The sequence below is a fragment of the Thermobia domestica genome, chromosome 14 (assembly GCF_964235325.1).
Source record: "Thermobia domestica chromosome 14, izTheDome1.hap1.1, whole genome shotgun sequence".
Taxonomy (NCBI): Eukaryota; Metazoa; Arthropoda; class Insecta; order Zygentoma; family Lepismatidae; genus Thermobia; species Thermobia domestica.
The window spans coordinates 131,201,599-131,216,944 of NC_137467.1; the positions used below are offsets into that span (position 1 = coordinate 131,201,599).

A 15,346-nucleotide genomic window follows, 5' to 3' on the forward strand; every position below is an offset into this window, starting at 1 on the left:
TGCCAACCTCGGTAGTCGTAAAGTCTAGGAGTCAAGGACATTGTTCACGAGCTTCTGAATTTGGGTTGAGGGTCTAGGTTGAGTATTCGGGCTCGAGTTAAACACTGTTAAACGTTATAGTGCACTGGCCAAATATCTTCAAAACTCCTCGGCCCGAGTTTAGAATTGTCAACGACTCGAGCAACTCGGCTCACAGCTCATTCACTATCGACCCGAACCAAGAAGTGAGCCGAGCCAACAGCTCACCCAACCGACTCGGCTAGGGCCCTCGGCTCAGTTGAGCCGAACCGAGCAAATGGCTCATCTCAACCAAGCCAGCTCGAGCCTATGGTTCACCCCAAGTGAGCCGGCTCGAGCCATCTTCTCAGTTGAGTCGAGCCGAGCTGAGCTTGTTATAAAAAAAGCTCTTGTGGTCTCGCTATCGAGACGAGACGAGATGCGAGCAGTGTCTCTTCTCGTGAGCAACACTAAAGTATTCCATATTACTGTTTTGCTTACATTTCTCATGGCTTTCGTTTTCCAGTGTAATCAGGCCATGATTTCAAGACGACTTAAAACGAACGAGCCATTTATCAAACTCGACTGGATTCGAAACTCGACGGGAAAAACTGAATCGGCTCAGAACTCGACTCGAGGATATTACCCTTAATTTGACTCGAAACTAGACTTGACTCGACTTGAAACTGATCTGAAAGAACTTCAATATTACATACCATCAGCAAACTATTTTCTAGTAATAAAGTAGGCCTGCTCATCAGAACACAGTTTATTCATATTAACCCCTTACTGTAAATCGTTAATTATGGCACCCTAGTTGTTGATAAATATTTTCCGCCGGGACACTTCAGACACTTTACTTTTAAATTCTGTCCACCATCATCCTCAGCTCTTAAGAAAAAAGTATTCTTTCAAATGTTCGAACAGTAAAATATTTTCGTTCTCCATCTTTATAAAAACAACACCAATCAAAGTAAAATAGACTACCAGTATCATTGCACTCCTAGTTCACTCACTGAATGTATTGATTTGGAGCTGTCAAAATCTACGACAAAATCTTCCAGGTGCTTGCAGTCAGCACACTGATTTCCCTAAGGCTGTCCTCATCTTCCAAAAACAGCAAGTGGCACTACGAACTTATCTGTTTCTCTGTGTGTCTGTTACTGTCGGTCACTGACATACGTAGTTCGTGCTTGATTGTTTCATTCTGAGAAATTCACTTACAGGAAAGAAACATTTGTTTCCGAAAAAAATATACATATATTGTAGTTACTCATCCGAAATGTAACGTGGAAAAAGTAACGCAAACTAGGTACGTTACTTAAAAATTTGTAACGCGTTACCGTTACAGTTACTTTGGAAAAGATGTAACGTGTTACTAGGAAACGTTACTTAAAAAGTAACGCGTTACAAGTAACGCGTTACTTGCGTTACGTTACTTCCCAACACTGCTTCATCCTCTGCCTCGCACTGAAACTGTCTCTTCTTTCGACTTCGAGCTTGAACTGTATTACATATCCGTGGATCATCCATATCTAATGCTGATGCAAACTCTGTCGCATCAACTGAGTAAGATTGAAACTTTGCATCATTTCTTCTCTCAAAGTACCCAGATATATCTTCAAGAAATCCTACTGTATCCAACACTGCAACACATGAGAATCAATGCTTTGAAGATTTTTGCTTACTATGTTTATGTGGAGTAAAAAGTCATATCAGACAACGAGTGAATAAAGGAAAGGCAAGTGACGCAGCTGGTTTGCTATACACAGAGAATCGTGGGTGACCATTCTATCTGTTCTATTGTCGTTACTTATTTGAAGTAAAGCATCATAAACTTTCCCTATTTGATAACTGAGTCAGAGCTTCAATTCGGCTCTCCCACCTTGTGGTGCTGAATGGTTTCAAAGTGAGGCTGCTAATACTGTATGTTTCTTCAGTGTGGCCCAACGTTGAACTGACGCAGAAAAAAAGTCAAACTTTTTTTAGCTATAAAAAAAATGAAACATTTTTCAAGAAAAAAATATGCTGTACGATTTACTATATTCGGAATGAACAATTTGTAAATTGGTCAAAAACTCGCTGTTAGAACCTAAATGTCTCTAGACGCTACAGGTTAGAACGGCCTGTCTCAAGTGGGAGTGTGCCTTTTGCATACTTGGAGCGGAGCGTTAGAACATTACTGAATAGAAAAAAATATAAAAAGACACCTTGATAATCTTATGCACTCTGGCTCAAAATCTTGTCTACGCCGCTGCAACGGAAATATTGAACGAGATACCTGTGGCTAATAGTTTGATAATTGAAAATGAGGAGCAATGCTTTGAATTTCCTGAGTGAGTATTTTCTTGAATGTGAGTGAAATAAGTTCAATTACATTCTCAGGTGAACACAGTTTTATTTTTCCATGTGAGCCTATTACGAAGCATTATATTTTGATAGTATTCTTTTCTTTTTCAAATTTCACCGCCCATTAGACTTGCCGCCCTGGGCGGTGGCACGGCTCGACCCCCCTCGCGCCGGCCCTGCACAAAATAGTATTTTCTTCCTCCTAAAGGCTTCTTTCGCTATTCCTATCCTTGTTTTTATTTCACGTTCACATTTCATATCATTACTAATAATACTTACTACCCAAGTATCGAAAACGAATCACCTGTTCTATTTTTCCCTTTCGACTTCTATTTTTGACACTGATACCTTCGTTTGAATCACCATGGCTTTTGTCTTTCTAACATGTATTTTCATCCCATATTCCTCACAGCTCTTACTCAAGTTTTCTAACATATTACTGATTTTCTCTTCAGATTCTGCAACAAGCGCCATTTCATCTGCAAAACGTATACACCTAGTCATTCTACCTCCTTATGAAATGCCGTCCTCATTTTGTACACACTTCTTCACTATCTCTTCTAGATAGATATTAAATAATGTAAGCGAGAGACAGTATCCCTGCCAAACTCTCCTTCCAACGGTACTTTTCTATGTCATTTCCTTCCCTATTCTAACACTTCCTTGTTTGTTCATATAAGTATGCTCTTCTTATGAGTTCGCTCTTTCCATTCCAACACAACTTTCTTTAGAACATCCAACAATAATCCCCAATTCACGAGGTCAAAAGCCTTTTCTAGATCAATAAATAATGCATACACCTCTTTCCCTTTTCTATAAACCTTTCACCGACCACTCATAATAATCCATTTGCATCTCTTGTGCTCTTTCTTCTCCTGAATCGAACTGTTCCTTCTCAACTTTTTCATTTGTTCTTCCATATATCTCTCTGTGAAGAACTCGAAGCAAATTTTTTGCTGTATGAGATATGAGACTAATAGTTCTAAAATCCTCACATCTTTTTGGGTTCGATTTCTTATCACTCATATACAGTTAAATGTTATAAGTGGGTGTAAATTCTTATGTGTAGTTTTGGGGAAAATCGATTTTTTTTGGTAAACCCAACTCGATGCTAATCAAGTCAACTATTAACCCCTTTAGTGCGTAATTTTCAGATGCGAACCGCTGTAAAAAGTGTAGGTTTTTGTCATTATCACTACAAGCGCCATCATCACTTTCCTCCTGTTGATTCTAAATCTGTTTCAAAATCACTTACATCAGAATCACTAATTAATAACTCTTCCTCGATGTCAGCATCGTTGAAATATAGTTTTGAAGCCATTACTTTGCTCTCTGCTCTCAAACAAAACAAAGAATGAAAACTGTATTTGACAAAGCACAAACTCTATTTTAATTTGTTTTTTTCCTCTTCTTCTTTTAATTAAGCAACAATTGAGACCAGCTGAGCGCAAACTCGCTAAATATTGTCGGGATAACAGTACTCATACTATGGGCAAGTATATTTGAGATACGCAATACAAAATAGCCAAAGCAAAATGAAAGCGTATATATACGCCATCCGCACAGCAGGTGCGTTTTGAAGACACGAGTTAACTCGCCACCCACACTGAAGGGGTTAATATGAAAATGATACTATAGTATACCATCATTATCATACTTTCCACTATGACGCTACCAAGATAACAGTAGACAAGACACATTATACGACATGGTGGAATAGTGCTATTCGCTATGGAGGCAATGGCAGAAGGAAAGATTTTCAGAGAAAGGACAAGACTATAAAATACACAGCATGGTCCATAAGTTTCAGGACTGATTTTTTTCTCGTTTTAATACCAACGTTATTTTGTGGAACAGCGATTAAATTACGTACTAGGCCTACTTAACAAGAGTGGAAGTTGGTGTTGTGTAGTCACAGTAGTTTAGAAATCAAGACGTGTAATTCACATCCCTGTTCTTACTTCGTCAAAGTATGAAGTGGATGAGAAGGCCGAACAACGCATAGCGATCACTGCCGTAAAGTCGGTATGCCTACAACAGACTCGCTAGAAATGATTCAGGAAGCTTATGGTGATGCAGTATTAAGCTGAACAACCATTTTCGATTGAAGAAACTTCGCTTTCAAAAATCACATGTGAAAATAATGTTGATTATGCCTTTCAACAGTCAAGGTGCATAAAGAGTTCGTGCAAGAAGGTTGTCCTGTAAATAAGGAGTATTATAAAGATGTTTTAGATTGCTTAATAGCGCGCATTCGTTGGATTATCCTGCCCTGTACCGCACTTGGGATGTTTTCATCCTCCACAAAACAGTTTCTGATTCAATAACAAATTGTAACATTGCACCACCCCCTTACTCTCCAGAACTGTCTTCGCCCGATTATTTTCTATTTCCCAAGGTGAAGTTGCAACTAAGGCTATGGCTATATGAGGATGCGTTTCCGAGGCATTACCCTCCCCCCCGCAGCGAACGCAACCTAGGTGGCTACTCGGAAATTTTACTTTCGCTAGAGTTATAAATCATATTGTGAGTCATCAGGGTTTCCAGATCTTCTCTTTTTCATTTCTCTCTCCGGAAGGGTAGATTCAGAGTGATCTGCTTCAGTTAGTTTCTTGTGAGAAGACATAAAGGTCTTGCTAATATCTCTTTGCCTGGCAACACGTCTTTCCTTTTTTTCCCCTTCCTTTAGACATCTTTTACTGATTCCAAAACGCACCAAATACGCTCGAGCCAATTTTTCTGTGCGTTTTTATTGCTTTCGCGTTTGCAGCGCATTGTGATTAGCCATCCACATTTAAATACACGGTCAGCGTATTCCAAGCGTACGCATGACTCATAAAAACGCGTTGCGAACGCATTGATTAGCCGTTCACTAAAGGGCGAAAATTTCGATATCATCAAGGAGATTCAAAAAACTGTGACCGACCAGCTGAACAGAATTTTCGCAGACAAGTTTTCCAAGGCCATCAAAAAGTTAAAACACATGCTCAGCAGTGTATTACTTCAAATGCAGCCTATTTTGAATAAACAAACTAAAAAAAGAAACAAAAGATACCAAACATCTTATTTTTCTTCCAATGGTCTTATTCAGGGAACTTATGAAGCGAACTGTGTATATGGACCAAGCGCTACAAGATTTAGTTAAGAAAAAACTATAACGAAAGAAACTCTTGCTCAGGATAGGGAAGAATGGAAGTTCGGTGGAGTGAAAATAATATTAGAATGAGGATGAAAGAAGAAAATGAAATTTGTTACTTTTGTTTCTCGGTGATTTTATAGCTTGCGTTCATTAATAGGCTATAACAGATCTATAAAAATTTCCTCACTAAAATACCTTGTGCTACGGGCCACGTGGGGCCACGATGGTCGGCCAAACTAGTTTTAGGGACTTTTAGTTGTGAGGTAGGTGGTCAGAACCTTGATCTTAATGTCATTATTTCTGGTTTTCTAGGCCGGAGTTTGCTGTCCCTTAACTGAAAATGAAATTTTTGAGTTTTACGTCCCACGGTTATGCCGGTTAGGCTGAAAGAGACGGTGATGATGAAAAATGAATGAAATGGTGGAATGAAGAAAGTGGGAGGAAATAGGAAAACCCCGAGAAAATCCACGCTCATAGTGTTTATCCACCACAAAGTTCACTTGGCGGGAGCAGGGTTTGAACCCGGGTCTTCGTACACCAGAGGTGAACGCTCTGCCACTTATTTTTTTTTTTTTTTTAAATCACCCGATCATACCTCAGTTTCTTGAGCAATATAAGTTTCCTCATATACAAGGACTCTTTGACCTTTACTAAATTCGGCAGGGACACGACTACATACATATTCATGACAGTTAAAATGCCAAAGGCTCTCCCACCGGAAATCGAACCCGGGACCCGTACACCAAAGGCGCACATGCTAGCCACTAGACCAGCGGGAAGGGCTGCTGAGCCACCGCGGCTGTCCCTTAACTGATTTATCTATCGAATTACCTTACGATGTACGTCAATATTAGGAATCGAACTCGCGACCACTCGAATATAATTCGCTTTTTTATTTAGGAGAACACAATGACAGTGCATCAGTACATTCTTCTGAAAATTTAGCACGCACAGAAAACTCTTGTACCATGTAGTGCCAACGAAATTCCAGCCTTTCACAAGAACCTTAAAATTTGCAGATTTGTCTAAAGTTTGTTTGGAGTTAGTTCTCACAGCAATATGAGAACTAACTCTGGTCTTTGTCTTCCATGATCTCCATCAGTGCAGTTTATTCGAGATATTGTATAAAGAGATCAAAACTAGATCTCTGCGCATGAGCATTTCCTCCTTCCCCTCAAGCACTCGATGTGCATCCATTGCAGCTGCAGCTGTTGTTAACCTCCGACCTCGAGCAATGCAAATTTATCATTTAAGTTAATGCATGTCGCTTGCAACAACATACTCGTACAAAGGAGAACATGCAAGAACGAAAAAAAAACATGTTTCTTTGTGTTACAGAAGTAGTAGTCATTGTAAGTTATCGGTATGTTAATTTTGTTTTATTCAGTTTGTTTGGTTTTGTTAAGCAAATAACCATGAAATCACTTTTTTTGTTTTTGCTTTGAAATAAACAGAAAAACGAGGAATGATATTTAGATTTCCTTTAACGCTGTTAATTGAATTTTACAGCTATTTTAACATAAAAAATATTACAAAAATATAAGAATATATTAAAATTTTGCTACGTAACATCTTACTACTAATAAAATACTGTTCTACATGGCGCTTTAGAGCATCCCACGGATGGTGAATATGTGGAAAAGGCGGTGAACATGAATGTCAGTCCTCTTGTCTAGCAGTCAGTTCTGTAAAGCAGAGGTCACTTCAGTGACTCACTTATCAGGAGACCCGTAACACGGCCAGACCCAGAGACTACGAAAATTTGCATACGTATGGAGAACCTCTAGTCTGCTAATGTAATTCTACAGCATGGGACACATTCGATGGCGTGTGGGATATGCGGACGCAACGTTGGTGTGTGGTAAAAGGATATGGCTAGGAACACGTAGTACAATGTTGAGCAGGTGAAGCATGCAGCGAAAAGTAAAATCTTCTTTCGTACATAAACTCACGAGAATATGTAGACAGGACCGAATTGGCCAGGGCAGGAGGGCAGGGATTCCTACCGGGGCCCTCTCTAAATTTTTATTTATTTATTGAACGAATTACCAGATACAGCATAACTTTGTCATTTTACAGTCTTTCTCGAATGTTAACATACAGAGAAAAAAAAAAAGTGTCAAGAAATAGTGTCAAAGTAATATTATTTCGCCAAAACTCATTTAATTGCTCTTTCTAACACCGGGTAACTCATAAAAATGTCCATATTGGTTCTTAAATGATTATAACAGTTTGGCAATCTGTGAAAAAGAGACCTGTATTATACAATCCTGTTTGGGGTCTAGTAAGAAAAATGGGGCCCCCAGCATCATATTGTCTAGGCCACATGAATGGTGAAATGAGACTGACGTTTATAAAATATGCCGGGGCCCTCTGTTAGTCGTTTGACAAGTTATTGTAACACCATAAAGAAACAGAACATGTCCCCACCCTGGGGCCCCATTACCACGCGTTAATGAAGCTGACAGCTTTATGAAGAAAAACCACCCACCATTGCAAAGGTTTAACTCGACTCTGTAATTTAGTATATTTTGTGAGACTTCTACATGGTACATGAAAAAGATGGGGTCCCCGAAGTGAGGCTCCTATTGGGGCCTATACTCCCCAGTCGGAGACTGTATGTAAATATACAAACATGGCAATACCACAACCCTTTTGTTTGCTAACAGCGCTTAAAGGAAACTCGGAACTCTGCCATCAAATACCAAAAAGGCTGACCGGTAATAATTTTTTAGATTTTGTGTCTCCCGGACGGACACACGGAGACAGTGAATGTATGAAGGAGTTTTTGGTAAATAGAACTCTCAAGAAAAGTAGTTCTATAGATTCTCTGTCATATTTTAGAGATAAAATAGCTCCCAACTATATCTCAATCTCCTTCGTAGCATACGGTTAATGTGCGCGTCTTTAACGCGGAAGTGTTCGGTTCAACTTCTGGTGGGAGCTCATGTAGTTCGAACACGTTAAGCAGTAAGATCACATCTCAGATAGCCTCGATGCTAAAAGGGTAAACTCCAAATCAATCAACCAATCCGAATGAAATGGAAAATGGAAATTTATAAGCGGTCTGAACAACAAGCAAGAAGATCATGATAGGATGTGTTACAAGTCTTCACATTTCGGGTGGGATTTAGATATTAGGACATAAGTGAAGAGGTAAAACGGGGAACCAGAGCGAGGGCAAGGGATAATGCAATTGACATTTTGTGCGAGGAACATTCATAGTTTGAAATGAAATCTTTGAGTCTAATGTCCCATGATAATACCCGTTTGGCTAAGGGAGAGATGATTAAAACAAGTGAATAATGATAGAACAATTGGGGGAATGAAAAGTGGGTGCAAACGAGAGTGCCCAGAGAAAACTCACAGATATGATGTTCACCACGAACTTACTTGGCCGGGGATAGAACCAAGGACCCCACACACCAGAGGTAAGCACTGCATCACTAAGCCACTGTACCTTCGCGCATTCATAGTTTAGGAGCTGGGTTCTTCGCAAGAACCACCTGTTCCACTGTACTGTACATTCAGAAAAGTAGTGTTGATAAATCAAAAATGGATCAGTCATTTCCAACTGGCAGATGTATTACATAAGAGCAACCTTTTACAATAAGAGAAATTGTTTAGAGAAACACGTTGAACTAAGGAGAAAAGGGAATGACGTAGGAGACTGAATAAAGTAAATATAGACAGTATACGAGTAGTCACAGATTCACGACTGCAAAATCATTGACTATGCAACTAATGTTTTTGTATACTCCCACACCATTGCTCTTTCTCCAGACTACATACCTGCATACTCTGGTTTACTCACAAGATGATCAGCAAACCATGACGTCGTGGAGCATCCAATTTGTCATGACTGAGATGGTATGATGTGGTAATCACATTGTGCACCGGAAGAAGCTAAAGATTGGACGAAGGATAACTTTACGAAGAATTAGATCACATTTTCCACTAAATGCTTAAGCATAGGCAATTTCAATCGAAGGACAAGGAAGAAAGAAGAAAAATGTTCTTGCAATAATCAGTAAAGAAAGTTTACGCAAAATTAACAACTTCAACGGAGTAAGACTGATTAGATTTTCAGCTTCTAGAAATATAGGCCTAGTAATGAAGCGTGTGTATTGGGAAACGTGAAGATTAATCAACACAACAGACTTTTCCAGACGGTAGTATGGTCACCAATAATTGAAGAAAAAAGTTTAATATTGGTATAGTTCTGTATAACTGGAAGGATGTTGAGATATGAGTATTTCGTTGTCATATATTCGAGGAAAGATCCAAGCAAAAAATACCCAGATTCTGAGGAAAGCTTGGTCTCCCCAGGATTGCCATCCACACCTATGACTATATATCTGGATAACATTTGGTCCAAATCCTAGCAGCACAGACAGTAGATCAAACAGTGTGGAACGATAGGATAGCCAATTGCTATCGCCGGGTTTATGCTCTAATTGAGCGTTTTGTTCTGCCTTCGCCAAAGAAATACGAAATTGTCAACGAAACCCCTACGAAAGATGTGAGTTTGCGATTGCGAGTATGAGGTCGAAATTATTGGATAAATGACGACAAATTGTTAGTTAGCCAACATACACTTTGAACTACGTTGGCTAAATGATGGTAAATTGATGATATTTTTCTATATTTCTTTATCTTTTCTTCTTTCACAGGTTGCTAATCCTCAACCGCGACAACCATTTGCCTACGAGTAGCCTGTCAAGGGTGCTGCTACTCGGGAGATTCTAAAGATGGGAATACCTTTTACAGAAAGTAGGCAGGAGTGCCGTATTTCTGAAAATCAGTGCGGGTGCTCTAATTCCCGTCCACAACCGGGGGAAGGGTCTGATATACCTCCCCTCCAATATTAGCGCGGGGGAGCTCAGTGTCTTTCCCCGGAAAGTTTTGAAAAATGACCAGCTGAAAATGCAGTTTTATGCAATTTTGAATGAAAATTAAATTTATTGTGTGTGTTTTTTCTTTCTTTTTTTCATATTGGAAAATCTTCTTGTTCACCTCAACCATAGATTGGTGGGACACATGGAAATTTTAAAACTTTTCTCTCGCTTGGGAGAGCTATTTTATACTTTAATAAAGCCTCTTCTTCGTAACTGCGTCTAGATATTCTATCCTTGGTCTTCCTCTTCCTGGTTTTCTTTCTATTAGCACTGTGATCCAATCGGAGTGGCGAATAAGATGGCCAAGCATGATGTTTCTTCTTTTTCCTATTATCTTCATGATCTATCGTCCTCCGTTAGCTCCCCTTAGTACGTCTTCACTCCTTTTCCTTTCAGTCCATGATATACGTAGTATACTGCGCCAACACCACATTTAAAATGCTTCCAGCTTGGATATTTCAGCTTTTCTCAGTGTCCACGACTCTGATCCGTAAAGCGCCACGCTCCGTACCAGTGTCTTAATAAATCGTTTACGAACGTCCAACGACACATTTCTTGATGTTAGTAGTCCTCTTTTCCTATTGAATTCTTGTTTAGCCTGCACTATCCTAGAACTTACGTCTTTTTCGCTTCTTCCGTCCGAGGATATTAGACTTCCTAAATAGGGGAACGTCTTAACGTCTTTGATTTTCTCTCCATCTAGCCATACGTTTGCCTTTTCCTGTCCTGCTCTTGTGCACTTTATCACTCTGGTTTTCTTCTTATTTATCTTCATTTTGCATGTTTTTACAGTTGGTCCTTCAAGTTTACACTTCTTAAATATAGTAAAGCGGAGTAACAAGGGAGGCCTTAGTAGGATTCTAACTTCCTATCTTGGTTCTCGTCTGAATGCTAACCTTTGAATTCACATATATTTAAAGAGCAGAAGCAAATTAAGTTGGTCAAATAGAACAACGTATAAGCGCGTATTTTTATGTTATTATAACGTATACAATGTTACTAACTGAAAATGAAATGAAATGAAAACTTTCAGCTTAACATCCCATGATTATGCCCGTCATGGATGATTAAGGTATGTAAATGATGATGGAAGAATTGGTGGGATGAGAAAGTGCGAGAAAACATACAGACACAGTGCTGTCCACCACAAACTTACTTGGCCGGGGATCGAATAAAGGACACCACGACTAGAAGAAATAAGCGCTCTACCACTGAGCCACCGTGCCTCCTGCAGCTAATTGAAATTTAGTTTAAAAATTAGTCTGAAGAAAATTCTAATTTTCATCATAAAGAAAGTGTTCAGTCGAATAGTCAACCTTATTTCTCGTCTATTTTTTATGTAGGTCCTGAGAATTCCCACAAAAAAAAAAAAAAAACCTGGGTGAGGGGAGAGTCCTCTAGCACCGGAGCATTCTCGGAATCTGTACCCCTGAAAGTAGGTACGAGGAAGGATCAGAAACTAAGGTTACAAGGCTGATATTTCTGGAGTTTAGAGGAATGAGGGATGTGCGGTAATTGTAATACATTGAGTTGGCAACTGTGCAGAGTTTCAGCCACTCGCCACCTGCGGCGTCAGTTGTAGGTAATGTCTCGTCAGCATGTCGCAGAAAGACATCGAAATTTTACGTCTGGGAGAGAAAACGTCACCGACGAGGAGCACAGTGGCACGGCATCAACAGATTTGAATACAGCTCGCGTGGAAGAGCTGATTGAGGACAAGAGGATCACGTTACACCATCTGATGGCAGAATTGAGAACAGTGATGCCAATTCCTTCAGAGCCGTTTTCCCTTCACAAGCTTCAGAATTTCCCTTTTCCGGACAAAATTTCCCTTCATCCAAACCGTTCAAGTACTGTATTTAGTAAACGTATTTTTAATCGTTTTCGCTTCCACCCCCCTCACCCCAATCTTATAACCACATACAAGTAGATACCTGACAGCCTTCCTTTGAGCTTACGCAGAATTTGAACTTGATTTGTTGTTTAGGTATCTAAGACGTCGCGATAGAGGAAGGGGAAGAATATGGAAAGGTGTAGGGTAGGACCTAGGTTAAAGGTGCAATATCTGCATTTGCCTGGTGAGACTGCGGAAAAACCCTATAAATACATCGGTCAGGACGGACAGCCTAAATAAATCATAAGGAATATAAAATAAATATTACGTAAATTTAATTTTTATCCTAGATCTCATGGTAGATTTTAATATTAATGTAACCTAAGGTACAAAGAAAATATTAAGTATATATTTGGTATGTACTTACTTAAGAACAGCACTCCCATATTTACTGAAACAAATTCGAACAATTACAAAGAAAACTCTAGCTTCTATTGTCTTTGGCTGTACAAGAGGAATGATCGTAAGCACAATACAGAGTTTAGAGATGCGGAATTCTTAAAAATTTATAATTCTGTGCGCACAGGTACCAGAAAATTTGTAAACTTACACAAACACACACACACTAATGACCCAGTATTCGCCCATATATACATATTTACATTCACGACACGCAGATTTTCTTCTCTTACATCGATTAATCCTCTTCACAATCAATTTTCTGGTTGGGAAAAATATCTTCTGATTGGGAAAACCAAACTGTTATAATAGTTGGAGTGATAATTTAATTGAGAAATATTTCATCTTATTGCATTGCATTTAATTCAACAAGAGGAAGATTAATTTTGATAAAAGATTTTAAATAAGCATTGTTGTAATGTTTCGAATTTAACTGAATATGTTGATCGATGTGTAATGTTGATAAATATTAACGAATGCAAAGCAAAATAACTTGTGAGAATTTATGTGAAATATGTGCAAAGGATTATGTTTGGAATAAATACGACGTTGAATATATACGGAATTTTAATTAGATTAATCAGATACGTAAATACATTCAATCTATAAATGATTGAAGAGAGGTTAAAATTTCCCTGCAATATTGAGAGATTACAAGCAATTTCCCTTTTCCCTTTTCTCCAAAATTTACTCAAAATTTCCCTGCTCCAAGGGAAATTTCCCTTCAATTGGCATCACTGATTAAGAATGTTGTTCAGAAACGTTTGTCACATTGTGCACGATATGCTACAGACGAGGAGGTGAAACACTTCGTGACAACGTGGCTGAACACGCAAGGACAGGATTTTTACCAGGAGGAAATCTTCAAACTCATCCCACGATGCGATAAATGCCTCAATCAACATGAAGATTATGTCAAAAAATAACCTAATGTATGTGCTATACGTTGGCTGTATCGGTTGTATGAAATAATAAATACACGTTTCACAAGAGGCTTTGTAACCTTACTTTCTGATCATCCCTCGGATTATAAAAGTATTGCTCTCTTATTTCTAGTTCAACACGTGTAGTCGTCGTGAAATACAAAAAGATATCAATATAATAACAATATGATACTTAAAAATATAGACTTTATGACAGAGACAAAACAATTCTCTCTTGGAGTAGCCTCATTCTTTTTCATCTGTTTGCATAATCATTCAACAGAAGCGAAGTGTATAAATAGATAGGAAATACGTAATTATAAGTTCTTGATGATTTCTTGGAAGTGCCTGCAGTACGAAAGCGCTCAATATTACTTTTTTTTTCTTCAAGAAAAAGTAAGCATTTGACGCTCACAATGTGCGACATTTATTTTATTTTATCTTTCCTTATCATTACCATTTGTTTACATACTTTATCACTGTCAGATGCATGATACAAAAATAAGAGAGAGAGAGACAATTAAATACCAACCCGTTCTTAATATTCGATTCACGAAAGGCACACAATGCGTCTTCTATCGAAACAAATAAAAGCTTAAAAAATAGAGCACAATATAATAAATAAAAAAGAGAAATATTTTTTCACAACAGCTAGTGACTAGCACATAGGCAGCGAGAATAAAGACACTTGAACGCTCTGTGAGTTTTAGTAAGGTACGAATTAAATGGTTACGACAGCGCCGCAAGGTGGCGAAATTTGGCACTAGTGTTTTTTCCCCTTCCATCAGCTGACACAGATCAGAAGGCTATATAGCTAGCAGGCGCTGTGATCCTTAGCACGTGGCTATGTTACAGCACTAAATAGAGCTTGGCACAAACTACGACCTAGATAATCACTGACTAGGGGGCGCCTAAAAGGATTTCAGCTTCGTTGCTGCGGCGTAGGACGACAATGTTTGTTGAAGTTTTCTCTACAGCTTTCGTATTCCTTTTTAGTTTTTTCTTTTTTGTTAGAAAATAATATATGGTAAATTAATTGTTTTTCAACTGAAAGATCGCGCTCTAGAAGTGGGTCTCGCTGATATGCAACATTATAAAAGATAGATTCAACTCATTCTTTCTTTATAAAAGATATTCGATTTTCAAAAATAAAAGACTAATCAGTCATAATTTAATTATATTTTTACTGTTCACACTTGACTAAACTGTATAAACACGTTTATGTTGACTAGAATCGCATGCTAGAGTCATATTAAAATGCTAGGTTTGTGTTTATGGTTAAAGAAAAGTTTGTATGTTTGCGGGCAATCCTTTCGACAATGAGATCTCGAAAATCACAGGTGTTACAAACGTGGCGTTTTCGCTGCTCCATTTCAAATTTTGTGTAGATTTACCAGTTCTCATTCAAATTAAAAAAAAAAAAAAAAACTTGGCTTTATTTTTATATTCCGCATTTTAGGCGTCGTTTTGACCCTATTAATTTATTATTGCCACCAGGATGTTAAGGGTGATACCCTTGTGAAAAGCAACCAGTAGAGGAGCTGCGTATAGCTGGTTGATGGACATTTCAGGCGTTTTGCTTTAATCTGAGTGACAAAATCTATTGCAACTTCGAAGGCTTGTAGACCCACAATGAGGCTTAACCGGATATGGATAAAATACTTCATTTATTTATTTGTTTGTCTATAACAATTCACTCCCTTTGAGAGTCTTCATGTTCTTTACTTGTGTTCATAAAGGGACTTGC

General features: G+C 38.5%; 1 long non-coding RNA gene across 1 annotated transcript in view; it reads left to right on the forward strand.

Annotated features, from left to right (window-relative positions):
• The first annotated feature begins 6,774 nt into the window (after window positions 1–6,774).
• Window positions 6,775–15,346, forward strand: part of LOC145670718 (uncharacterized) — a 331,423-nt gene continuing 322,851 nt past the window's right edge. Inside the window, exon 1 of the long non-coding RNA XR_014128392.1 lies at window positions 6,775–6,848. This is a non-coding gene — a long non-coding RNA (uncharacterized LOC145670718). The remainder of the gene's footprint in view (window positions 6,849–15,346) is intronic.